The sequence below is a fragment of the Chiloscyllium punctatum genome, chromosome 8 (genome assembly GCF_047496795.1).
Source record: "Chiloscyllium punctatum isolate Juve2018m chromosome 8, sChiPun1.3, whole genome shotgun sequence".
Taxonomy (NCBI): domain Eukaryota; kingdom Metazoa; phylum Chordata; class Chondrichthyes; order Orectolobiformes; family Hemiscylliidae; genus Chiloscyllium; species Chiloscyllium punctatum.
The window spans coordinates 8,517,294-8,544,752 of record NC_092746.1 but is presented as its reverse complement, the minus strand read 5'-3'; the positions used below and the strand labels follow the sequence as shown (position 1 = coordinate 8,544,752).

General features: G+C 39.0%; 1 protein-coding gene across 6 annotated transcripts in view; it reads left to right on the top strand.

The window, feature by feature from the left end:
* Positions 1-27,459, top strand: part of adcy2b (adenylate cyclase 2b (brain)) — a 617,126-nt gene that overhangs the window by 100,613 nt on the left and 489,054 nt on the right. Inside the window, exon 1 of one of the 6 annotated variants that reach the window (XM_072575140.1) lies at positions 5,618-5,768. The exons of the other annotated variants lie outside the window; for them this stretch is intronic. The gene's annotated coding sequence lies outside the window, so the exon portion shown is untranslated. Of the gene's footprint in view, positions 1-5,617; positions 5,769-27,459 lie in introns of those variants that run through there. 6 annotated transcript variants of the gene reach the window in all.

Sequence of the window (27,459 nt, the reverse complement as noted above, 5' to 3'; positions counted from 1 at the left end):
TAAACAGATCATCTGTTCAACTGATAATTAAATCTATTTTAAGGCTTTGCTTGCTTCCTTATCACAAACATGTCAGCATTCTGGGATAGATTAGGATCAGAATGAAAAGTTAAATACTGCATATCTCCATTACCAGGCATTGCTAGCTAGCTTAACGGACAGATCAATGAATGAGTTATTTCAACTTCTGATCATCGTGTGATGCTGGGTAATCAATCCTAATCACTTTGACAGTTGAGTGAAGTATTAAGTGAGTGCTGAACTGTCAGAGGTACTTGTCAAATAGATGAGATGTTAAACTGAGGCCTTGTCTGTCCTATTACACAGACATAAAATATCCTGTGGTAGAATTCAAAGAGAAGCAATTCTTCCCAGATACCTGGCTTGTGTTTATGCTCGAACAAACATCATTAAAAGAGATTATATAATGATTATCATATTGCTGCTTCACTGCTTGTAAATTAGTTATGTTTCCTACATTAGAACTGTGGTTACATTTCAAAAGTACTTCATTGACAGAAGTTGCAAGGTGATGAAAGATGCTATAACAATGCATGTTTCTCAAAGCTTTGGAGTATGTTTTATGAGTTAGTGTAAATTACTTGCTGGAAAATTTGTGGTTTAAACAGAGTCCTAAGTCACATTTATTGATCGTTGAAATTTATTAGTAGAGCTGTTGGTTGTGCATTCCCACCAACATGTTTGTTATTTGATCAGCTCCTAAGTTGTCAATGTTGTGACCACATCTTTGTGCCAAATTAGAATTAGTACCCTGCTTGGTGACCAGTGGAATACATCAAACTGATTTGGTTCTGCTGAGTCTGGGTGGAAACTATGCCCTCTCTTTTAAAAAGCAAATATCAGTGCAGTGGTCACAGGGAGTTCCTAGGCCAGGGGATTTCTCTTTGTAGATGCAGTTGGGTCTCAGTAATGCGAGCAGCTAATACTCCCACTGAGATGATGCATACTGGCTATCAAATGGGTGTAAGAGTGCCTCCACCAAGAGGTGGAATCTGTATCTCTCACTGGTACTAACCTTGGGGGCAAGAAGGATATGTAATTTGGAGGGTATGGTGGCATACCATAATACCTTAACCCCATCAATTAACAACCATTTAAAGGCATCATTCATTGCTGCTAAAATTAACTCGCATGCAGACTAGCTTATCATCATGCAGCTTAAAGAGAGTGGCCAGATTGTCACATTGTTTGTCGGGTTGGCTGGGTGGTGGTGTCTCAATAAAGGCAAAGTACCTGGTCAAGGGGAAGCCTTCTGAGTGCCACTTTCCCTCCTTGCTGTCAATCACCCCACTTTAACCATCTTCCTGTGATGCTCACTCTGCAATCTTCCCCCCCCCCCGCCCCCCCTTTCCTTTGTGTGTTGCCATGGATTTTCATGGTATAAGCTTCACTTGGTTTTAATATCAGTCCACTGTCAATTATTTTTCAATCCTACATTGATGTAATCTTGGCACAATAACATTGGTAAAACGTTTAATGATTATAAGAATATTTAAACTCAGTTTTTCTAATACTGTTTTTAATCTAGGACTGGGGAGAAAATAATAAACCAAAAATAAAACAAGAACTCTTCGTGCGGAAATAAGAAACAAAAACAGAAATTGCTGAAAATGGTGACAGGCCCAGCAGCGTCTGTGGAGAGTAATTAGAGCTAACATTTCCGGTCTAGAAGGGTCACTGGACTTGAAATGTTAGCTCTACTTTCTCTCTACAGATGTTGCCAAACCTGCTGAGATTTTACTGTAATTTCTGTATTTTTGTTTCTGGGAAGAAAATATTCAGCAAAATTTAATTCATTCTATCAGCCAAAATTGGAAGAGGGAAAAAATGGGGCAATGAGTCCTATTTCCCAAAGTCTGCTTTTTATTGTCCTTCATAGAAAGTTCTCTTTCCACCAAACTGGGAACATAGGTGTCTGACCCTTACTCATCACAGCATAATTAAGGGACAGAGAGAAAGGGGCAAACTGGTTTTCCTGCCTTGCCGCTCCTGTACTGCCAACACTGGCTACTAACAAAGGATGATTGGCAATAAAAGTCAGCGCTGTAGCATGAACGTCTCTGACTGTCTCACAGGGAAAGAAACACCTGGATGGTTGCACAAAGATGCCTGAAAAAATTATTCCGGATACTCCCACTCTGTAAAGGATATTAATCCATTCAAAGTGCCATAGCTCCTTAACAATGGTGGTCTCCCTCTGTGAGCTATGTATACAAATATGTCAAAGTTCAAGATGAACCCACTCTAAAAAAATCAATGCCGTTTATCTTCTCTATTGTAAGATACTGTTTCCTCCTCAATAATATTGCTGTGTATTAATGGGGAGTTTCTTTTTGTATGACAAAAGTACAACTTAGCTCCAGTTAACAAAATTAGCTTTTTGAGCCATTGTGAATGAGACTGCTTTATCTTGCAAATCAAAACAAAAATCAACTTTATCAATCTACCTTCCATTTGATGGAATAACCTTTCATTTTTAATTTTATGGTCTGACTGTGGTTGTAAAACTCCCCACTATGAAGCTTGCAGCTCCTTATAACTATTGTGTTTAATTTTGTTCCTTACTTTCTAAAATTCATTTATGAACACTACAAATAAAGATAACTGGAACAATGGAAGTACATCTAGTTTGCTGTATAGTTTTTCATATGCAGTTGTATCCAACCACATATATACTCTCTCTCTCTCTCTCTCTCTCTCTCTCTCTCTCTCTCTCTCTCTCTCTCTCTCTCTCTCTCTCTCTCTCTCTCTCTCTCTCTCTCTCTCTCTCTCTCTCTCTCTCTCTCACAGACACTTGCAACCCGACACAGACACTCTCACATGTACCTCTCACAGTTAGACCCCTTTACCCTCTTACACACACATATACACTCTCTCTCACAGACACTCACAACCCCATTCTCTCACATACACATTTGTGGGGTGAATTTGTACTTGCAAAGTTACATTGTACTTTGCTCAAAAACTGCATGAATCCATGTATGACTCTGTTAACTCACTTTTTCGATTAGAATCGGTCTAAATATTATGGCACAAGCGGGGAACATAGGAGGCTAACACCTTCAACATCTTAACATTGGGCTGACGCCAATTGTTACAGTTAACCTGAAAATGTAACTTATTAAAAAAAAAGCTTTGTGATTTACATATGAAAGAAGTGAAATTATCATGGTCTTTCTAACAGATGAGAGACTTAACAAACAGTCAAGGTATTTTTCAATATATAATTTCAGTTGCATCACACTCTTAACTTTTGCTAAAAATTCTGTGTCTTACAATTGTGTCCTCCACAACCACCTGATGAAGGAGCGGTGCTCTGAAAGACAGTGCTTACAATTAAACCTGTTGGACTATAACCTGGTGTTGTGTGATTTTTAACTTTGTACACCCCACTCCAACACCGGCATCTCCAAATCATGTATCCAACCAGATTATTTTTGTTACTTTGCTGCCTTGTGAAGTAAAACTGAGATGTAAGATTCATGAAAGAACGAATTATCAGAAAAGGAAGAACATGGGCAGTGGGGAAAAGGCAAGGAAGTGGCACTAGATACATTGCTCTTTTGTAGAGGTGGCACAAACAACAAGATGTACGATAATAGTTCTGTGGTTTTGTGCCATGGACATTGAAAGTACTACTTTAAGAGGAAATTGTGCTGGATATTTTGCTGATGTTTATTTCGTAACATGAGTGTGTTATTTTTAAGAGAACAGAAAACTGAGATTTAAAGCAATGAAATCAATAGGATATATTCACTTGCCTTGCTAAAAAACTCCCCTTCAATTTAATAAGAACAGAAAATTTATGGAATTAAAATGAGCTCCTTGAGGCATTAGTTATTGGCAGCAATCTACTTTTTCCTTTAGAAATTTTCTGATGATCTCCTATTTATTTGTTAGATTGTTATAGCAGCACAAAGCCATTCAGTCCTCTTTGAAAATGGTCCCTGTGGAGGTTTAGCTGATGTAAGAAATTTGGAAGGTTAATTCTGAAAAGATTAAGAAAGATCAATTGAATTTTATTTATTGTAGATTTAGGCTTGTGAAAAAAATAGTATTTTATGTTTGTAGTTTCATGGGATTTACTTATGCAATTTAAAGGAATATTCTGGAATAGCACTCAGTTGTGACTTATCAGAATGCTGGAAATCTAAACACAGAATCCATTGAGTTGAATTTTTCAATACATTTGGGGGTCACATGACAGGCTGGGAATTTGTGGAATTGGAAATTAGACTAGTGACGCAATGCATTTTCTACATTTGAGCTTCCAAGAAACAGGTTGACATTGCAGTCAGGAAACCCTCTGGGTGAAATGCACACATTATTAAGACAATTTAAAAGCAAATAAGGAGTCACTTTACAGGTGTAATGATTCTTTTTTATTGAGCATGGGTCACAAACCGTGTCAGGCCTGGCAAGGTCAGAAAAGCAAGTGCGCAATGGGAAGGAACTAGCACATCAAGTTTCTGTCATACAATGCCATAAAGGGTGAAAGCAGCAGGAAATGGTCTAGCCATTGTGCAAAGCTAGGTACAGTGGAAGCTTCTCCTTGAAGAACAATTTGGACAGATGCGGTAAGAGGGGTTTGGCACCATAACACAGATGCTATGTGGAGAGATTTGCAAATTGACCTTTAAGTCTTTTCTAATCAGCCTGTTATGAGATGTTATTACGCACCCTTGGGCGTGTACTTAAGTGGGGATATACATTCACATACACCAGGCCAATATGGTTCGCTGAGGAGGAGTTGCAGTGATCTGCAGCTCTGCATCCACAGTAGAGGCATCAAATACAGGAAAAGCAGCATCTAGCACAGGAAATTGTATCTGGGTACACCGGAGGGCTGCACCCAAAAGAAGATGCTGTCTTCTGCAAATGATCTGCAGGCCAAAGGTCAGTTTCCATAACCAAGGTCAGAACATCATTGCCCCTCCAGGGTGCAATGGTCGGATCAGTTGGTCGTTGACCTGTATGATCTAAAGGAGGACAACCAAATGCCATTGAAACCAGGAGATCACCCATAGCTAGTTATGGTGAAGGAGACCATTGCCATGGCTTTTTATATTTCAGGGCTGAGTTGCAAGAATATTTTTACATTTAGCAGCCACAACTGTAATGTCAAGTCATGGATGGCTCGCATTGGACAGCATCTGAATATGTCAAGTTTGAAATAGCCCAGAGTGCAATAGGTTTTGCCTTGTTGTCCAGCTTTCCTCAGTTCGAAGGCATCATTAACTGTACCAAGACCTCATAAAACTGATTCAACTCTACTTATTAATTGTAGGGAGTTCCATTCATTCCACAGCTAGTATGCCATGATCGGAAGAGAATTCTACAGGTGTGTGCAAAATTTCCATGGAACTGTGGCAATGCCTTTGTCCAGCAAAAGGTGTCCTAGGTCTTCAGAACTCTGCACAACCCTCAGTAGATGTTTTCCATAAGGGTGATCTCTGAAGACCTAACTGCTGGTACCAGTGCACATCTCACTACAGAGTCACAAAAGAGGTTAAATAGGTACCTTCTATTTATCAGGACAACAAAAGAACAAACCATTAACTTGATGTAAATTCATTTCAGATACCGTGGAACAGTCTCTGCCTACATTTCAAACCCAGTTCACAGTGATATTGCATAGTGGTGGTATACTGTCTATCACAAAACTCCCGACTTAAACAGGATTTCAGCTGGCATCAGAAGGCGTTGGCAAAAACAACCTTCTATTGATGAAGAGGATAATGAGTCAGGTATGCTCGTGGGGAAAAAATAATTGAGTTGCCTATGTAGGATCTTGGCTTGCTACTTATTATGTCAGCTGTTGCCCTTACATTCAGATAGCAGCTGATATACTGTCCCCCTTCCACACACAAAGGTCTCTGCTCTAATAATCATTACACAATACGTCCTCTTCCCTGTGTTAAGAACCTACAGTCTCATGATGCACCAATGTCTACTTTATTTCCAATCTTATGATAAAAGGTCCTGGGGAACAACAAGACATGTTTGTTGGATGTGATTGCAAGGAGAGAGCTTCAAAGGATAGGTGTACGTAAGGAGATGGATGTGATAACTGTGATGTTTGACATGTCAGAGTTGCCACTCACTGCCCAGACCTCAGAAGGTCTTTGAAGTGATTTCTGCACTGGGTGCACATCCTGACTTGCATTATATCACCATTCCTTCACTGTTGCTGTGTCAAAATTCTGGAACTCCCTTTCTTAACAGTATTTAGGTGTCCTCGCTCCCAAGGATAATAACAGTTCAAGAAGGTAACTCACCATCGCCTCCTGCAGGGTAACTGGGATGGACACTAACTGCTGGCCTAGCCAGTGGTGCCCTCATCTCATGAATGAATTAAAGAAAGCCTGTAGAGCTAAATGCAGGATGGGAAAGTGACAGGTGATTACTGAGACAATTATGAGCAGGCACCAGCACTGAGAGGAAGTTACACTTTAGTAAGAGAATGCTCACAGAAGGTTGGGGAGGGAGTACGTTGCATCACTGATCAATTAGCCAATGGCCATTGCAGGAAGATCTTGCAGGTATATACATGGTATCCTGAAAACAACCATGATACAGACGTACTCAGGCCACCACTTTTCACCCCCATTCACACTTTTAGGCATGGGTTTTTTGTCACTAAATAGATGGCTACTGACTCTGATGAGGAACCTTAGGACTAAGGCAGAGAAATGATTCATCACATTATCCAATCTATCATGCAACTTCCTTGTTGTAATTTATCCAGAGTGCAAGCTCTGGCTCCTTTGCCATTGCAGCTTGATTCTTCTGAATGGCCATGGAGCCGTCCAAACAGCCCTTGGTGCATGCCAGGTTTCTTCTGCACTTTTAGAGGACACCTCATGGCATGTTGGAATGTTGCAATAACAAAATACCAACTTTATCACAACTGTAATTAGACAGGAGTTATTTAATTTAATAGAAGGAGCTGGAATCCAAAGAGGACCAGAGGTATCTCCATTAGAGACAGAGATAATTGGTTATGCACAACTTGAGGGTAGCCATACTAGAATGTGGGATAAAGTGAAGAGGCAGTTCTTCATGAACTGTCACATTCAGTATATGGTTTGAACCTACATTGTTTGTTTCTGTGTCACATACTAATTGTTTAGCCAACTGAACTAATCAACACCCCTCTCAGATAAAGGTGCAGTGCAGGAGTCTCAGTTGTTATCTTAGCCCAGGTGCTGGTCCTACTGAGACGGGCTGGGGAGTCGTTGTTCATAGCACCAATATTTGGGGAAGAGCTCCCACAAATGGAGGGTTATCCCTACTCCTCCTTGTTATACAGACTTAGAGCTCCCAGGTAATCTGAGATGGATGAGGATTCAGTGGAGACTACTGACTTGAGCTCAGAGTCAAGACAATGGTGTGGAGATCTTCTGATCAGATTATTGAATGTTGCTTACTGAGATCAATAACTGAACAACAAATCATAACATCACTGGAGGACTTCCTACAGCAAAACTGCATCCTGAAATACCATCTTTCTGATCTGTTTTGAGTTTAGAAGGTGAGTTCTACTCTTTTTCTTATTGATAAACACCTTTAAAAAAAATCAACAGATACCTAAGGGTAGGCACAAAATTTAAACAGTGGTGAACTTAATCATCAATGTTTTATAGTAGAGAAGATGCTTGCTTCTTAATTCTGGTGCGTTCCCAGTCTGTTTTCATTGTGCACTGAGGTCACTGCTCCATCGTAAATGAAATTACCTTGTCAGATCTTGGCAGCCAGTGCGCCAAAAAGTTATGGTTTTATTGTTACTGTGCCAGGATCATATTATCAGTCTCCTGTGGAACCATTCATGAAGGTAAATATAGTCTATGTTTAGAAGTTGAATTGTATATCTCTATATTTCTGTGATACATCCATACAATCAAATGTATGTATGAATAATGTTATAATGTTCTGTCATACTGGAGAATTTGACAGAAAAGGCCAACGATCTCTATTTATTAATCATAATGGTGGGTTACTGAAATGTCCAAATGAAATTGAATTTTATGTACTCTGTGTACACTGACTTGCTTTTGGGAGACGTAAATAATTGAACTAGGTTTATTTTTCCTCCTTACAGAGATAACCGCTAACCTCTGTTTTGCACTGGTTAGATTTGCTGGTTGATGAATAAAATATGCACCAGCTTGTGATTTTGTCAAGTAATTTTGTTTTTGTACTTGAATGCAGTTAAAAATCCACCACCATGTGAGTTTGACTTGGAATATGGTTGTAGGCTGATAAATAGTGAGGAGCACAACCATAAACTGCAGGAGGATATCAATGGACTGGTTAGCTGGGCAGAGCAGTGGCAAATGGAATTCACCCTGGAAAAGTGTGAGATAATGCACTTCGGTAGGCTAACAATAAAAACAATTATGTTATGAATGATAGGACCCTGAAAAGTACTGAGGCTCAGAGGAAGCTTCCTGAGCATATCCATAGATCCCTGAGGTAGATTAGATATGTGCAAGGCATATGGAATACTTGTCTTAATGAGTTAAAGTATAGAATAAAAGAGCAAGGAAGTAATGCTGGAACTGTCCAAGATGCAATTGTTTATTACGTGCAATTCTGGTCGTCACATTATAAGAAAGATATGATTTCCCTTCAAGTGTGCAGAGTGAGATTTTCCAGGATGCTGCCTGATGTAGGGAGTCTGAGGTATAAGGAAAAATTAGATAGATTGGTTGTTCTACTTGGAGCAATAAAGGCTAAGAGGGGACCTGATAGAGGTGTAGGGAGCTTGGGAGATAAAAAGGAGCTTGGATAGGTTGGATAAGAAGACATTTTTCCATTTGTTAGGGATCGGATAATTAGGGGAGATAGACTTAAGATAACAGGTAGAAGACTAAGAGCAGACTTGAAGAGAAGTGTTTTCGTTCAGAGGATAGCGATAGTCTGGTAGTCAGTCAGAAACACTTGTAACATTTAAGCTGCATTTAGACATTCACTAGTGTTATTGTAAACTCTCGATAAAGCTGGAAAATGAGATTAGTAGCATCAGACCTTGTTGACTGGCACAAGTCTGATGGAAGAAATTTGTTGTAAATGTCTGTGAGCCTATGTGTTTATCAATATGCATATAAAGTAAGGCCTAAATGCATTTGCATGTGTGGTGCACAGTGGCTCAGTAGTTAGCACTGCTGCCTCACAGCGCCAGTGACCGGGTTCAATTCCCGCCTCTGGCAACTGTCTGTGTGGAGTTTGCACATTCTCCATGCGGCTGCGTGGGTTTCCTCCGGATGCTCCGGTTTCCTCCCGCAGTCCAAAGATGTGCAGGTCAGGTGAACTGGCCATGCTAAATTGCCCACAGTGTTATGTGTAGGGGAATGTGTCTGTGTGGGTTACTTTTCAGAGGATTGGTGTGGAGTTGTTGGGCTGAAGGGCCTGTTTCCACACTGTAGGGAATCTAATCTAACCTAAATACATGTGTATGCACGGTTATCATTACTTCAGGTTGGCCTATTTGTGATGCTGCTATTCCTTGGAAAACACACATTCAAAAAATGAATAATTGCAGTTGGCCACCAGTAATGATGAAATTATCTTGCAAATCTTTCTTCCTCATTTTGGATGGAAATTGTGACAGAGGTTTATTATATATGCTGGATGTATCACTTAATTTATATATAGTCTATAAATGTTCAATGTGGCAGACATTTGTGGTACATTAAAGAATTGGGAATGTTTTAAAAGATGACTAAAAAATAAGGGGGAGAAGATAAACTAGCAAGTAAAAATGAATAGTAAGAGCTTCTTCAAATACTTAAAGAAGAGGAGACAATAGTGAACATTGGGTCTGAGACTGAGGCTGGGGAGCTAATAATTGGGAGCCATGAAATGCAAATGAGATGTGCAAATACTTTACATCGGTCAACATGATAGATGATACTAATAGCATTCAAAACATACTAATTTAAGGCGAGGGAGGAGGAAATAAAGACAATGACTATGACTATCTGCAGAGAAAAAAATACTATGAAAACTAATGAGGCTTACGGCTAATAAGTCTGGTGGACCTGATGCGTTGCGTCTTAGGATTTTAAAGGAAGTAACTACAGAGATAGTAGATGCAGTGGTAATAATCTTCCAAACATCCTTAAATTCTGGAGAGGTCCCAGAGGATTGGAAAACTGCCAATATAACTGCCTTTATTCAAGAAAGGAGGGAGACAAAAAAAACAGCCAACTATAGGTCAGTTAGTTAACAGATGTCCTTGGGAAAATGTTAGGGTCTAATATAAAGGATGCAATAACAGTACATTTAGAAGCCTGCAGTATAATCAAAAAGAGTCATCATGGTTTCATGAAGGGGAACGTTATGTTTGAAAAATCTTTAGGTTGCATTTTCAGGATGGTGACCTGTAACTATTGGAGAACAACAATGATCAGATATCTGGCCACAATTATTCACAATATGTAAGAATGCCTTGGGTGATTGAAGTGTATGCAATATTGCTAAGTTTTCAGATGAGACAAAAATTACTGGGAAGGCAAGTGGTGAAGATGACACAAGGAGTTTACAGAGGGATGCAGACAAGTTAACTGAATGGGCAAAAACTTGGCAGTTAGAGGATGGTGTGGGAAATTGTGAGGTTAAGCACTACAGCAGGAAGAATAGCAGAACTGAATATTCTTTAAATGAGAAAAGACTGCTGAAAGCTGTAGCACAGTGGGATTTGGATTCTTGGTGCATGAATCACAAAAAGCTCGCATCTAAGTTCAGTAGGTAATAGGAACGCAAATGGAATAGAGTATAAAAATAGGGCGGTCTTGCTAAAACTATAGAAGGCACTAGTTAGACCACAGTTGGGCTACTGTGAACAGTTCTGATTCCTTTCAAGAAAGACATATAGTATTGGCATTGGAGGATGTACAGAGAACGTTCACTTGGCTGATCTTGGGTAAGGAGGAATTTTCTTTAGGGGCGAGGATGAACAGGTTGGGCTTGTACCCTATGGAGTTTTGGAGAATAGGTGGAGAACTCATTGAAACATAAGATTTTTAGGAGGCTTGATCCGGTAAAAATGGAGAAGTTGTTTCCCCTAAGGGAAGGTCAAGGACCAGAGCACATAATCTCGGAGTAATGAATCTCCTTTCTAAGAGAGATGAGGAGGAATTTTTTTTTCTGAGGCTGGTGAATCTATGGAATCTTTACTGCAGAAAGCTGTTGAGGCTGGGTCAATAAGTATTTTCAAGGTTGAGATGGAAAGATTTTTAATCAGTGGGGGAATTCAGGATTAAGGGCTGAAGTGGAGGAAAAGTGGAGTTGAGGATTAGCAGATCATCCATGATGACATTGAATGACAGAGAAAAGTCAATGGGTTGAAAGGCTTACCTCTGTACCTATGTCTTAAACTTATACAGTAAATGTGTAGCATCCCAGCATAGAATATTAGGGCAGATGTATCATGTATGACACATGTATAGAAACATCTAACAGTTTTTCTTTGGCTATGTTGCATTGAGTATTTTAGGGGAATTCTACCTGCAAGATTTTGTGAGATTTTTTGCCATTTCTTATGAACATTCCTCTTTAACCAGTGACCCTACCCCATGTTCCAGTTCCCAAAATAATTTGCCACTATGCATTTATATGCCGAAAGACTGGCTTCCTTGATACCCACGGCATCTTTAAAAGGCTGCTGTGCACCCCAAGTAGCCCCTTTCCAATATTGTTGTTCCTGGTTAAGGACAGTTCCTTAAGGTGTCAAGAGAAGGGGAAGATGACACTGCGATTCTATGCCAGGGCCTGGAGATCCTGATTGAGGGCAGGTGCAAAGGAGAGGAGTCCTCTCTGAGGGTTGACATGGGAGGCTGCACCTCCACAGCCTTGCAGTCTGGTCGCTGCCAGGGTCAGTGCCATCTCCACTGCTCTCGTGGAATGGTCAGCATTGCCAAAAGAAGGCCAGTGACCTGTGTCAAGATGAGTGCTACATTGTTCTTGTTGCTATCTTGTACATTAAAAAATCACTCTGCTTTAAAGTTATGAAAATAATTGTCATAAAATTGAAGGAATCCATCCAGTTCCATTGGACGAAGTTGTTACAATGCAGAATCACTGTTCTTGTCAGTTTTTATTTATCAGGCAGACATAATCTTTCCTACTGGCAGAATGTTATACACGGGGTATGTAAAATGTCTGTAAGGTATGTCACAGAATCACAGAATATAATCATTTATGCTTACACAGTTCGATCACTTTTAAGCAGTAGTTTTTTTTTGTGTGTCTCAAATATAGATGCAGTTCCCTGAAGAGCTCAAAATCCTGGGTGAAATCTTAATATAAAAACCTTGATTGACATGAAGATCTAAGATTCAGTGAAATATGATCTATTGCTTGGATCCAAATTCTTAACTTGGCTCCAACTGCCCTTGAGACTTAACACTGCAACAGTAACAATGCTTTTTTAACACAGAAACTGGAGGAAATATGCACTCTGGTGACCTGTGTTTTTTACTCTATATCTAACTTACTCAATCTTTTTAGGATAATTCAGTAAAATTGCTGTGGAAGGCCCTTGGTAATTGTTCTTGCTCAGCTGGATGGAAAAGCCAAGTATCCAGCTTTATGTCAGTTTTGAATGGACTGTAATTTTACACTCAAAACATTAGGTACAGCAGAGCCCAAAGTCATATTTCTAGGACATAAGGAAAATACAAAAGCTAGTGCTGGAAAACTGAAATAAAAACAGGAAATGCATCTACTGAACAGAAACTTATACAAGCAGATCACTTCATAGTTGTGGAGAGAGTAAAACCAACTTAGTGAGTAGAATTTTCTGTTTGACAGGTGTCTCAAGGTCTATTGGCAAAAGGGCTCAGATGCTCATTATGACATTTGGGAGGAATGACTGCCAGATCTTCTATCACTCATGCACTTAAATGGAGACTGGTTGGGATTCCTCTTGTCTGAGGACCCTGGATAGGAAACCCCGTCCAGCCAGAACTGTTAGCCAATCAGAGGCTTGCCGTTCTAGTGTTCGTTAGCATTAAGGAGAAGGTGGTGGCTGCTGCTACCACAGCACTTCAGGATGGAGCAGTGACCAGGGATAGATATTGCCATATATTTGGGAGTAGACAGGGGATGTAAAGACAGGGGATCAGAAGTGAGGATGTGAGATACGGCACTGGCTGACAGCAGCTGACCTCTGCTCTCATTCACGTACAAATTGATACAGATTGAGGGACACTGCTCATTCATAACAAACTGTCGGCTTGGACAGGTGTACCAATTGGCTGGTAACCTTTCATTTCTCCTGCCTGGCATTGAGATAAATGCAACTAGTCCCTTAAGCAATCCTTAAGTAGTTACAGATTAAATTCAAGGGTCATAAATGGGTGTGGATGGGAAGGTCTCCCAGTATCCTTCCTGGCTGGATCTTTCTTGAGTGGAGGCAGGTTTTTGGTATCATCCCAATGACAAGTCATCTAATTTTCCAAGCTTCCCATCATTTTCCTTGCCCTGTTGGCTCGGAAGATTCACCCCAATTTTGTTAGAATGTTAGTTCAGGATGTCTCTCAGCAACCTGCCTAACTGATTTTTTGCAGTGGATTTTTTCTTCGTTTTTATTTCAAGATGATTTTTTGAAACCTTTTAAAATTTCTATTTAGTAAGAACTACAATGTCCTTTCTGCATCTTTGAATGGTATCAGAATGAGTCCTGTTAAGCATTTTAAGACATCCACAACTGCATTTTCTTAAACATGCCTAAAGTGGATAAATGATAGTTTTAATTTTGATAGGTAAAGGGCTACTCAAAGAATGAAATGTTGTGTGTTTTCCTCAGACCCTGTTTTTTACACTTGATGGTTCCTTGTTTTCTTTGTTGTGTTTCATCCTAACTTCTGATAATTGTTTTAAATATTACCTTAATTATTGGTCGGCAAAATTTTGAAGCAAACTTTTCACTGTTTGGAGCTTCAGATTGAACAAGGTTTGAATTGTCACATTAGAACAAGTAAAACCTAGCCCAACTTTGATCAGTGACACCAGCTTATCACGACTTCAACAAGAAGAACAATAAATCAACATTTTGAAAATCATTCCAGAGCACAGGTGATCAATGGTGCCTTCAAAAGCTTTAGTTTACATTAACGACCACTTTTTATTTAGAATAAATGGTTCTGAGTTGCTACTCCGGTTGCTCGCCTACAATGTCAAAACATATTAAAACAAAACAGCAAGAACCTCCAACAATGGAAGTTGCATGTGATTGGTATACCTGTGCTCGAGTACACGTGACAATAAGGTCTAAAAAAACTAAATAAAAATAATGGTATAAGGAATACTTGCATTATATAATGAGCATGTTTTAACTTTGTCTACAATTTCAAGCTACCTATAACCTCATTGCTCAACCCTTCACAATTCTATGATTTTTGTGTGCCTTTTGGGTCATTTTGACTGTGGTTATATTAGATTTCCTGAATACACCTGCCAGCAGGCTACGGTTGTAATGTATTCCTCAGCTGCCTTAACTTTGCTGTATTCCTCAATTACTTTGAACTTAAGGTAATGTTTGTTCCAGCCTACAGTCCTCATCACCCATCTGCTGTTGTTAACTAATGGAAGTAGAAAGGAGAGAAACTCAGTAGGGAGTTGTTATCTTTGGATCTTCTGTTGACACAAGAATCAGATTTGTTATTTGTCTCAGTTTTGTTTGTAAAATGTTGCTGGCAGCACTTGAAAAAGTAATCACTGCGGAAAGTCTTTTGAATAATCTAGTGTACTGTTTGCTTTTCAGTATCATTTTGTTTTGAGAGGCTCTTGGTAGAAATCTGTTTTCTCCTGGGATAATTTCATCTTCTTGCTGGCTTCTGGGTATTGCTTTGACTTACTTTTGTTCTTGCTTCCCATTGAGACGATATTTATTGCTCTTACTGCTTTTCCGTGCTCTCGTTTGTTCCTGCAAGCTGAGGTTTTGCTGCTCCACTGCAACTTTTCAGTCTCTGCTCAGCCAGCTACAACAGATCAATTCCATACTGTTCTTGATTCATCTTCCTTACTGCTGAGAAGTCACTGCATGTTGCTAATTGCTTACTTCCTATGCCCATTAATTCTGCCTTACTTAATAGACTCCAGAAGACTTCCACTGCCCTACTCAGGCTAGATTGGACCAGCTGCTGGTGCTCTAAAATTATGCCTGCTCTTTGTTGTTTCACAGTTGTTTCTAAATCCACACTTTGGTTGTCTGTTATTCATTAGTATAGCTCCTTGAGTTTCACTTCAATTTATTTCCTGCTCCATTAGAAGCACTAATATTAACTGAGAATATTGTGTGTATCCACTGGACATGTGGGATCAACCTCTGCTAACCAAATATCCATGACAGCAATGCCCAATTTAGCACTTAACTACTCATGTGCCAATGCCAGAAGTTGCAGTCAGTCTGACAGAGTAATAATGACAAATGCTAACAGGTATACCATCAATAAATTGCAAATTCTGTGCTATTATTCCTTTCTTTTTTTCATACCTCTCAGGATTTTTTCTTCTTGGCTCTTCCCATGTTGCTACTTTGCTATATCAGTTTCCATTTCTCACTTCTCAGATATATTGCCCCTCCTATTCCTATCCTATCCCATCACTCTGCTTTGACTTCACTCCTTATTACAGGGTCTGGTCCTAAACATTACTTTTGAGAAAGCTTGTTACAACTCTCTGGTTCCAGCATTATTCAAAAGACCCTCTTCTGCATCCAACACTGCCTCTTCACAAGTACAAATCTCAACTTCCCACCCTTTTAGCTTCCCAGATTTCTTGCCCAGTCCATTCGTAGGATCTTATCTGCCTCCTAACTATCCACCTCTTCAGTGCACTCACGCTTCCTTGAATTCTGCTAGCTTATCATCAATACCTTCTATGTTTAACTTTTTTCAGTTTACTTGGTAAATTTGCAGGTTGAGTCAGTAGTTCAGAAGGCAAATGCAGTGATGGCACTTATTTTGAGGGGACTTGAATATAGAAGCTTGAAGCTTGAAGCTTTATAAGGCTCTGTTCAGACCAGATTTAGAATATTGTGCGCAGCTTTGGGCCCCACATCTCTGGAAGGATATACTGGAGTATGTTCAGAGCAGGTTCATGAGAATGGTCCCAGGAGTGAAAACCTTAACATATGACAAATGTTTGAGGACTCTGGGTCTATACTCCATGGAGTTCAGAAGGATGAGGGGGGAATCTAATTGAAACATAGAGAATACTGAATGACTTGGACAGAGTAGATGTTGGGAAGATGTTTCCATTGGTAGGACAGACTAGGACCCAAGAGCACACCTTAGAGTAAAGGGAAGACCTTTTAGAACTGAGATAAGGAGAAACCTGTTCACCTAGAGAGTTGTGAATCTATGGAATTCATTGCCACACAAAAGGCTGTGGAGGCCAGATCATTGAGTATACCTATATTTAAGACTGAGATAGATATATAGGTTCTTGAGTGCCAAGGGGATAAGGGGTTATGGGACGAAAGCAGGAGAATGGGGTTGAGAAACTTATTCTCTATGATTGGATAGCAGAGCAGACTCAATGGGCTGAATGGCCTAACTTCTGCTCCTATGTCTTATAATCTTATTTTTAGCCTGTGAAGGTCTCGGATATTGAAATCAAATGATTTAAGAAAATATTATGTAAAGACCATGCTTTTTTATTTTCTCTGTTTTTAATTGTGAACAGAAATGAGAATTGTTTTTAAAAATCAAGGAAAAATATAGGATTGATACATGTTTAGAGAGCAAATAACCAGATCCTCAGTGTAAGCAAATTTACATGACAGCTGGCTGAAGCAATAGTCGGGGAGGGTGCAGACGAACTGGAGCCAAGGGTATGTACTAATAGAGATTCAGCTGAAATTCAGAGAAATAATTGATTGGTCTGTGGACTAGTGACCAGTTATTAATGACAAAGGCCTTCTGTCTGCCAACAACAATGTGATTGGTTCTTAGGTAGCTGACCATCTCAAAGCTGTTAACAACATAAAGAAAAGCCATCAGATCAAGTGCTCTCTCTATTCTTTGCAAACAAAGCAAAGTTAAGCCTGAGGGAAACTAGTTTATTTTTCCTTTAGCTGTTGCTGTAAGATGCGACTTTTAATTATAAGCCCAAAGACCTTTTATAAGTGTGAACTAGCTACATTGTGCTTTTTGCAATTAAGTGAAAACATTCAGAGAAGGAACACCGAGAAGCAACTTTCTGATCAGCATAAGAGCCACCTCACCAGATCTTCTGACCAGGGACCCCTGAACTGCTTTTCCAGATTTTCCTCCTTTAATTAACACCCATACTTTTTTCCCCTGTGTGTGTCTATTTATAGTTAATAAGTGAATTGTTGTTGTGGTTCTGTTCGCCGAGCTGGGAATTTGTGTTGCAGACGTTTCGTCCCCTGTCTCGGTGACATCCCCAGTGCTTGGGAGCCTCCTGTAAAGCGCTTCTGTGATGTTTCCTCCGGCATTTATAGTGGTTTGAATCTGCCGCTTCCGGTTGTCAGTTCCAGCTGTCAGCTGCAGTGGCCGGTATATTGGGTCCAGGTCGATGTGTTTATTGATAGAATCTGTGGATGAGTGCCATGCCTCTAGGAATTCCCTGGCTGTTCTCTGTTTGGCTTGTCCTATAATAGTAGTGTTGTCCCAGTCGAACTCATGTTGCTTGTCATCTACGTGTGTGGCTACTAAGGATAGCTGGTCGTGTCGTTTCGTGGCTAGTTGGTGTTCATGGATACGGATAGTTAGCTGTCTTCCTGTTTGTCCTATGTAGTAATAAGTGAATTAGAGTTTTAACTAGTAGAGTTATTTGTTGACGGTTAACTATTGTTTACCTGTAGCAGGAGTCTATTAAGTTGTAATAAATAGTCATTCTTGAATAAAACAAAGAGCGGGATGCTGGAGATCTTCTGATGAAGAGTCACTAGACTTGAGATGTTAATTCTGCTTTCTTTGTACGATTGCTGTCACATCTGCTGAGTTTTGTCAGCAATTTCTATTTTCATTTGAAATTGTCATTTTTGTTCAGTACATAAAATGTGGCCATTGATTTGTGCCAACCTCGGTCAAAAAATCAGATAAATTGGGGAATTCTGCACACTTTGAAAATAGTCTTTATCTTTTTATGATGATTCTGGAACAGTGGGATTTGATTTCTGGTACCCTACCTCAGGGAGGCATAACAATTGACAGTCAATGTTTATGATCATTGTAACAACATAAGATCAGTTTCCACATTGCAGACTTTCCACAACCACTCTCAGTCTCTTTACTTCCTCTACTGTCAGATGGTTTATCTGATACTCAGTCTTGAATGACAATTAATTTCCTCCATGGGAGAATCAAAGCAACTTGAATGACTGATTTAATTTCTTTTCATGGTTATTGTATGATAGTGAACTAGACTATTCACAACTTTAATATTCCATTCAACCATGACTGATCTTGCTAGAATCTATCCATCACTGAGAATGGCTTGCTATCTTCTCAATAGTATTGCCCACCTACATCCCTACCTCAACCTAATGATTTTTGAAACCCTCAAGCTGAAATTTCTCATCTCAACAATGACTATGCTAATACTACCTTGGCCAATATTCCATCTGTCAACCACAACTCTACTCCATTTATGTGTCTTCCTGACCCCTAGTGCTTCCGTTCAAAATTCGCATTATGTGCTTAGAGTCCTCTATTTGCTTGCCTCTCTATATCATTATAATCTTCCTAGTACTACATTCACCTCACTCCCAAACATGACTCCCGAATCTTCAGCTGAAATTTACAAGTGGAGGTGCTCAACTCCATTGAGGAAAGCAGGAAACCAGCAGATAGGCCCAGAAGGAGCCTGCCCTACATCCATAACAGGCTGTAGGTGGTCTACATTAGATTTCCTGATGAAGGGCTTTTCCCCAAAACATTGATTTTCTTGCTCCTCACAATACTAACTGACCTGCTGTGCTTTTCCAGCACCACTCTAATCTGGTCTACATTAGTACCTTGTTTGACTTAAGTTCCTAATGGGAGGAAGTCCCTCCCCCTGGGAGCAGCCAGCAAATCAGTTTGCCCAGCATCATGAACAGTCCCAGCATAGTAGTCCTAGGTAATGGATGCTGGCAGAAATGAAACCAGTCCCAAGGAAATAAGGGACATTTGCCTGGAGACTTTGACTTTGGAGTTGTGTATGTGTGGTACTATCTTTGTAAATTGTCCCCAGTATGCAAAGGGATCCCCCTGAAAATAGCAGCGCCTTCTTTCCAGTATGTCTGCCACCCCAATCATATTGGGGAGCATAATACTGGTAAAGGTCAATTGATCAAAATGATATCCAAAGAAATTTGGGCAAAATAGATTTGCAGTTGCAGAGTGACAGAAAACAGAGGGTGATGGTTGAAGAATGGTTTTCCAAATGAAAGTCTGTGTCTTATGGGTTCCCATAGGATTCAGTGTTGGGACCAATTCTCGGTTAACCTTTGTGGTTTATATAAAGTAATTAGACTTGGATATAGGAGTGTTGAGGAGTAAGTTTGCAAATGGTACAGTAATTGATGGGATGGTAAATAGTGAGGATGTTAGCCTTAGATTACAAGAGGATACAGATGAGCAGATCAATGGCAAATGGAATTCAATCCAGATAGATGTGAGGTGATACACTTGGACAGGACTTAGCAAGGCAAAAGAGTACATGATGAACATAAGACCTTGGGAAGCACTGGGTATGTGCATGCAAACTGGTCTCTTAAGGTGTCAGGACAGGTGGATAAAGTGGTTAAGAAGGCATGTGGTATACTTGCCTTTATTAGCCGAGGTACAGAGTTTAAGAGCAGGGAGGTTATATTGGGACTGTGCAAAAATGTTGGTTAGACCTCAACTAAAGTATTGTGTGCAGTTTTGGAATCCATATTATTGTGGGGGCGGGGGAGGAGGAGGAATGTGATAGCACTGGACAAGGTTCAGAGAAGATTGACCAAGGTGTTGCATGGGCTAAGTAATTAAGAGAGATTGGATAGACGGGATTGTTTTGCTTTAATAGAGAAGATTGAGAGGGAACATGTTTGAAATGTATAAAATTATGGGGGGACATAGATAGGATAGACAGGAAGAACATCTCCTCTTAGTTGATGAATCAATGACCAGGGAACATAGATTTTAAGGTAAGGGGCAGCTGGCTTAGAGGAGATGAGAGGAAAAGCTTTTTAACCCGAGGGTCATAGGAATGTGAAACTCACTTCTTGTGAGGGTGGTTAAAAACTAAAACTCTCATAACATATAAGAACATTTAGATGTCTATTTGTGATACCAAGGAATACAAGGCTATGGACCAAGCGCTGAAAAATGGGATTAGAATAGTTACGTTATTTTTAACCAGTGCAAATGTGATGAGTCAAAGGGCCTTTTTCTGTGCTGTAAATATCTATGATTTGTTGACTTTTAATTAATCATTTACATATGGTGGATGGGCTGCCACTTCTCGTACCCATTCACCGTCCATATCTTGTTGGAAAACTTGGAGTGAGACAGTGATGGTTACGGCACCCACTCTATTTACATGTTCCTCCTCCCACTAAAAACATAGCCAATGTGGGCTTGTACAATTCAGCCCTTTGTCTCACTTTCCTCTGCAGCTGGCCTGCTATTGATGGTTATGGTGTCAGCTATGGAAGCTCCATATAGAATTCATCCATAAATTCGTCATTTCCATCTTGCCATTTAAAACGTCTTTATACCATATGTCATGTTTTTAGTTAGCTAGTGTCTTTTCCTTTAGGCTGACATCCATTTTTCACAAACTTCTCTTGAATACTAGTAATTCTTTTATATTATTATGGACCATACCCAACCCCTCAAAACATTTTTAAGCAGGTAGCCCAGGCCGTAACGTTGCTATTTGCTTTAGGTAAGTGTATAGTGGATATTTCCGGAGTGAGTTAGCTGGTCCGACTGCCAAGTTTTAAACAAAGAAAATTTATTTACAAAATTATGGAATGAAACAGAAAGAACAGGAAATAGAATACTGGATAACTTATTCTATCCACAAACCCTATGGACTATTCTGACTTAATGTTGCTATTCTGAAAATACTTGCAACGGTCCTAGTAAACAAATCCCTTAGCACAAAGAGTAAAAATGAAACAAACCAGGGCTTACAAACTTGAAGTTAGAGAGAGAGTGCAAGGCTGGACTTGCCCAAGTAGCCTTTCTTCTCAGTGCTGCTGAACTGAATCAAAACCTCTAATCTAAATGAAGGCTAGCTACGCAATTAGCTGGCCACTCCCCTTTGATTATACTTTTTTTGGACATGAAAGACTTAGGACGGAGGCATTATCTGTTAGGGGTAAACAAAAAGAGCCCCCAATAAACCTTTCAAACCCAGCCTAATTGGAGCCTAACCAATTACCCCCTCTCTGGAGAAAAATTCAAGGACCTTCTGTGACAGTGTTAAAAGGAATAACAATACAAGTTGATTTTAATTGAGTGAGACTTATTTAACATCTGCCTAAGTGTAAGTTCAGTGTTTGCAGTGTAAGTTCAATAGTTGTCAGGTATCTCTGAAAATATTAAAATAACTGTTTGCATTTATACAATACTGCATAGAGGCATCAGCAAAACAATACAATGCTCCATCATTACTAAATAAAATCTGAAAGAATTACAGATGCTGTAAATCAGAAACAAAGCCGGGGTAGCTGGAAAAGCTCAGCAGATCTAGCAGCATTTATGAAGAGAAATCAAAGTTAACATTTCAGGTCACTTTCTCAGAGCTGGTTCTATGAGTTCTGAGAAAGGGTCACTGGACCTGAAACATTAACTTTGGTTTCTCTTCACAAATGCTGCCAGACCTGATAAACTTTTCCAACAACTTCTGTTTTTGACTCAATCATTACTGCTTGGATTACATGGTCAAGTCCCAGTAAAGGACTTGAATCAAAACCTTCTGACCCAGAGATGAATGTACTATTAACTGACTTGAGCTGATGCACGTAATACTGATCTCAGCCTTTTACTGAACTCTACTGAAACCTTCCACAGTAATGCCAGCAGGAAACCATGGCAACACTGCATTATCTCTACTTTAGAGTCTGATTTGGTTAAGTTTCATTTGTTTACATATGTATCATGCTTTCTTACTGCACCCACTTGCTATCATTTGATGAGCTCCTTTCTTAATTGATCAAATAGAAATAGCAGAAGTCATTTGAATTTTCCAAATAAGTTGACAAATGCAAAGTTAAAATAATGCTAGGCAAATTTTGATATCGATTCATCTTCTGACACTGTTATGATCTTTTTGATGTTGATTCACTAAACATCTTAGCCCAACACTTGAATATATATAACTTAAGAAATGAGCATCCATCATGAATAGGCAGGGAATAGAGGGATAAGTATCATGTGATGACAAATGGAATTAGTTTGGAAAGGCATCAGGGTCAGCTCAGACATGGTGAGCTGAAGAGCCTGTTCTTGTGGTGTACTGTTGTATATATTTTATTAACTTAAGCTGCCACTACAAATTTGATTGTTGCATTAAGACTAGGATTGACCGTTCTATGAAGGAGGTAGCAAGGAACGTATGTTGCTATAAATAAACCTTACGCTGTGCAATTTAAAATGCCATAAGTATTGTCAATGAGTTTGAATGTGCCATCGATAGGATCTTAGTGGAGAAAATTGCTTTGGCAACATGGCATCTGAATTTGAGCATTTAGGTACAATTTTCCAGAACAGAATTTGTATTTTTCTAAACTTGGTTTAGATCAGTACAGAGAAAAATGTAGAAAAACAAATGTTATAAATTGTGTCCATTTAAATAAAAAGGATGAAATTCTGTACAGTTGAATGCTATATTTCTGATCACATGGATATTCAATCTTACTGGTACTACCTTTGCATGACATTGCTTACACTAGATTGCTTTTAATGGAACTAGTGCTATCAATAAAGGCCAATTAGAAGGTTTTCTACCAAATAAAACAACTTCACAATTACAATTAGTATCTGTAAAAATAGCAGCCAAAGTATTTATATTGCAATGTGGAATTTGAACAGCCATGCTCTTTGAATGATATAATCTCAGGATCACATCCTTCATCTGTCCTGGGCACTTGCACTTTTTGAATTCTGGAATATACAGGTTGAAAGTTGATAGCCTTTACCATGATTACAACAGCAACTTCTGAGCCATGGTATCTGGTTAGTTTTGTCTTTGATTTATTCAGACCACCTGATGATCTGAGTGTGTTGGCTTTGAAAGGCTCTGCACAGCAGCTACTTTGATACATGACTGATTTTGCTTAAAGTGCATGCAACAGCAACATTTATTAGCATAACAGGTACAAACACAGATGATCCATACAGCAACTTTAAAATAACATGAAATTATTATCAAAATTGTGTACTGATTTGTTTCTATATCTTTGACTCATTTACAAATGTATACAAACACCATTAAAACAATACAACACCAAAAAATGACACAGGGTTATTAGGATGGTGGAGCTTCCCTACCCACCATGCTTTACACCCATTCAACACTTGGCAGTATATTCCCTGACTAAGGGTGAAATATCCACGTCCAATTGAAGAGGAGGTCCATCCTTAGAGAGCTGCTAGGCAGCAGATGGCTGTCAGCTTTGTAGTCTTCTCAGCACCAGTCTGAAACCATAGCTACTGCCATGACCATGATAATGATATGAAATATTTTGAATTGTTTTTCAATTTACAATTTTTCACTGTGCTAAGATTAAGTAATCGTCCCTTAATTAGTTGCTTCATGATCCAAAAGTTTGTAAGATTAAATGTCATTAAATATGGTGATATTGTTCAGTGTTCTCCCATGTTACAGGAGAAAAGAAATGAATTTTAATGTCATGTTAAAAAATTCAATTTCATGCATTACCTTTCGTGAATGCTCTTAGAATTTTAGAACAGAATGAATTTGTAAGGAATTTTACAAAACACAATAGTTAAATTGTGTAGCTCGTGTGTGTTGATGGGGACTTTCATAGATAATCAATTCCAAAATGATTATTCTAATAGTCTTAAGGTTTTTGATTTATTCAAGGAGAACTATTGCCTATCCCTAGCTGACCAGAGCTGAGCTACGTTATTGAACTACTGCAGTCCATTTGCTGTAGGTGCACATTCCTTGCTGTGCTGACATTAAGTACTGGTGGGCCAATCTATTTTTTTTCTTTGAGAAGTTAAAAATAGTTGTTACTGTACTACAGAACTTCAGTTATGTTGAAAGATTAATTTTGTCCAAGCTTGTTGCAAGCAGTTAAAGTCAGTCATCATTAACTGGTGCATTCCCTTTGGCAATGCCTCTACCAATCAGAGTTGATCTGTCAACAAAACAGTAAAAATATTGTTTTCCATTTACTTTGGTATTTTTGTGAATTGTTCTGATGAAGGCAACGTGTAAAGCTTTGATTAAACGTGTCATATTTCCGCAATCTTCACGTTAAAAACATTTACCATAAATTACTTATAGTCTGAGTTTTTTATTTCATTTTACTGTCCTTATTGGACCAATTATTCATGTGAACAAAACAGATAAGAGTAATGAGAATACAATAATTTCTGGTTAGTGCAATGAAACTCATCTGATAATAAGTTGGACCATGCAATGAATTCAACCAGAATAACCTTTGTTTGGTATTCTATTAAGCTTATTGATACCATATCATTGTAGCAGTCTTGATGTGGTGATTAGAAACTTGCAGAAACTATGGCTTTGAAAATGCTTTGCACAGTGCAACTGTCTTAATTATCATGTAACTAATACGTACATTTTAAGTCAAGGACATAACCCTTCAATCTACAATTTATGAAGCATGTCTGGGAGGAAGGAGACAATAGAAAGTAACAGAATTTTGTAACCAACAGAATTTGGAGTGATTACTTTGAATTTTCAACGTACAACAAACAATAAACAAAACCAGTTAAAATTGCATGGACGTTTCCTTCTTAAGGATGCTATTTTAATCAAAACCACTGACAGGAACATTGGTGGTAATACCTCTCCTCATTATTTTCATTTCTACATTAGCAGTACAAAGTAGAAAGTTTCTGCTAAATTCTCATTCTGTTAAGCAAAAATGTTATCTAGACTAGAGCATCATGTTACGCAGTTTGTTCAGAAGAAATTTAACATTATGAAGTTGAGTTTGTTTCTTGGAAAACAACTTGGGATGTTTATCAGTGTTATATGTATTATTTAAGAAAATACAATGTTTATTGTGACACAATTTTATGACAGCCAGTATTTCAAATAAAAGCAACATTTTTAATTAACCTGGTCAAACATATTAAGACATACCTTCAGAGGAGTTGTCCTGAACCTCAACATTCTGGCCCAGTGGTATGGATACTACCACTACACCACCACTACGTTTCAAATAATAATTAGCACAAAATTTAATGCAAGTAGTTATACAATACAGTAATGTAAAAAAAAGACATAGACTTGCAGGTTCTTTACAAGGAAAGTCAGAGAGTTTACGAAACAGGAACAGTGAACCAAACGGCCTATCAAACCTTCTCCAGTGCACCAAATAAGTTAATGCCTGAATTTTTACATTGAAAATACTTTCCTGGCCTATCTCCATATCCCTGTATTTACTGAGTGCTCCAAAATTGAAGGATCTCAGTTTTGTATGTACTACCTTGCAGCATGTGAATTGTATATGTTTTAATGCGTTCAATTCTCAGTCTTCTAAAATGCAGAGTAGCTAGGCCGATGCCCTTCAACCTTTCCTCAAACAACAATCGTCTTTACTGGAATCAATCCAGCGCAACAGAGCTGCATTGCCCTCTAAGGCAAGTATATCCTTCCTTAGGAAGGAAATCAAGTCTGTCTTGAAGTTTTCCAAGTTTAGTCTCATTACAGATGTGCATATTTACAACAAGACCCTTACCCTTTTGAATTCCCATGCAGTAAAAGTTAACACATTTGCCGTTCTAACTCCTTGTTGTTAACTCTTTTTGATTCAAGCATTGTACAATGACATGCATATCCATTAGAATCCAAACAATTTTTGTTTGTCATCTTTTAATAGATATGCTGCTTTTTCATTTTTCTTACCAAAGTGGATAATTTTCACACTCCCACTCCCATATTTTTGCTCAGCCACCTAAGATGTCTAATATCCCTTGTTACAACCACTTTGCAGCTTACTTCCCCACCTAGCTTAGAATCGTCAGTACCCGTGGGTCTTTTACAGAAAGTGAAGGCAATCCTCAGGTAGATAAGCAGAGTAAAAGTTCAAAACCAAATAAAGTAGAAGCTGGAAATTTGAAATGTTGAAAATACTGAACATGCCAGCTGGTATCTATGGCGAGTTAAACAAAGATAATCAGTGAAATGTCAGCTGAATGGATGTGCTCATGCTCATTGTGCATTTGAAATTTGTTTCTGACTGAGGTAAACCTTCTCGTAGCTCTTTCACTCAGCCACAGTATTGGCATCCTACTTTTAAGTTTCCTTCTTAGAGAGGACAGGCAGGATGATGTGCTGAATCTGTCAAAGGAAGGGATTACATATACAACAAAATAACAATGATAGCCATGGAACTGCTGGGAGGGGGCAGAAAACAGCCACTCTTGAAAGTTTATTTTGAAAGAACAAATCTTCTTCCTCTAATCCAATAAAAATGTCAGACAGACCATTGAAACATCTTTATCAGAAACTTCAAACACTTCACACTGTGTAATCTTGTCCAGGCAAAATTTGACGGAGATATCATGGAAGAGAAACTTAAAAATATCAAGCAAAGTCAGAAATTCGCTCTGAAACAGAACCAGGGGTCACAGTCTAAGGATAGGCGTTGGGTTATTTCGCACTGAGATGAGGAGAAATTTCTTCACCCAGAGAATGGTAAACGTATGAATTACCTGCCGCAGAAAGTGGCTGAGTGAAAGACAAAAAAAAACTGCAGATGCTGGAATCCAAGGTAGACAAGCAAGAGGCTGAAAGAACACAAAGTCAGACAGCAGTGGGAGGTGGAGAAGTCAACGTTTCAGGTATAACCCTTCTTCAGGACTGGGGGGTAGGTGAAAGGGGGGCTGCAGATAAAGGAGGGGTGGGGAGGGTTATAGGTGGGGTGGGAGGGAACAGGGTGGTGATGTAGGGACAACCTGGTTCGTCGATGAGAGAAATGAATCCGGTTGGTAGCTGGAAGGAAGGTTCAGTCAGAGGAATAGCCTCCCCCTCCCTTCCATACCTTTGAATGGCAGAGCAGGGATGAATGGCCTACTCCTGCTTCTGCCTTTTATGATTTATTTGCAAGTTATTTTTTGAATTGTGACTACCTTATGTCTGTGTAGTTCACCAGTGTTGAAAGTTTTACCAGCAATTTTATCATTGAACCTAAACTAAGCTATACATAGAATTATACAGCATGGAAACAGACCATATGGTCCAACCACTCCATGCTGATTA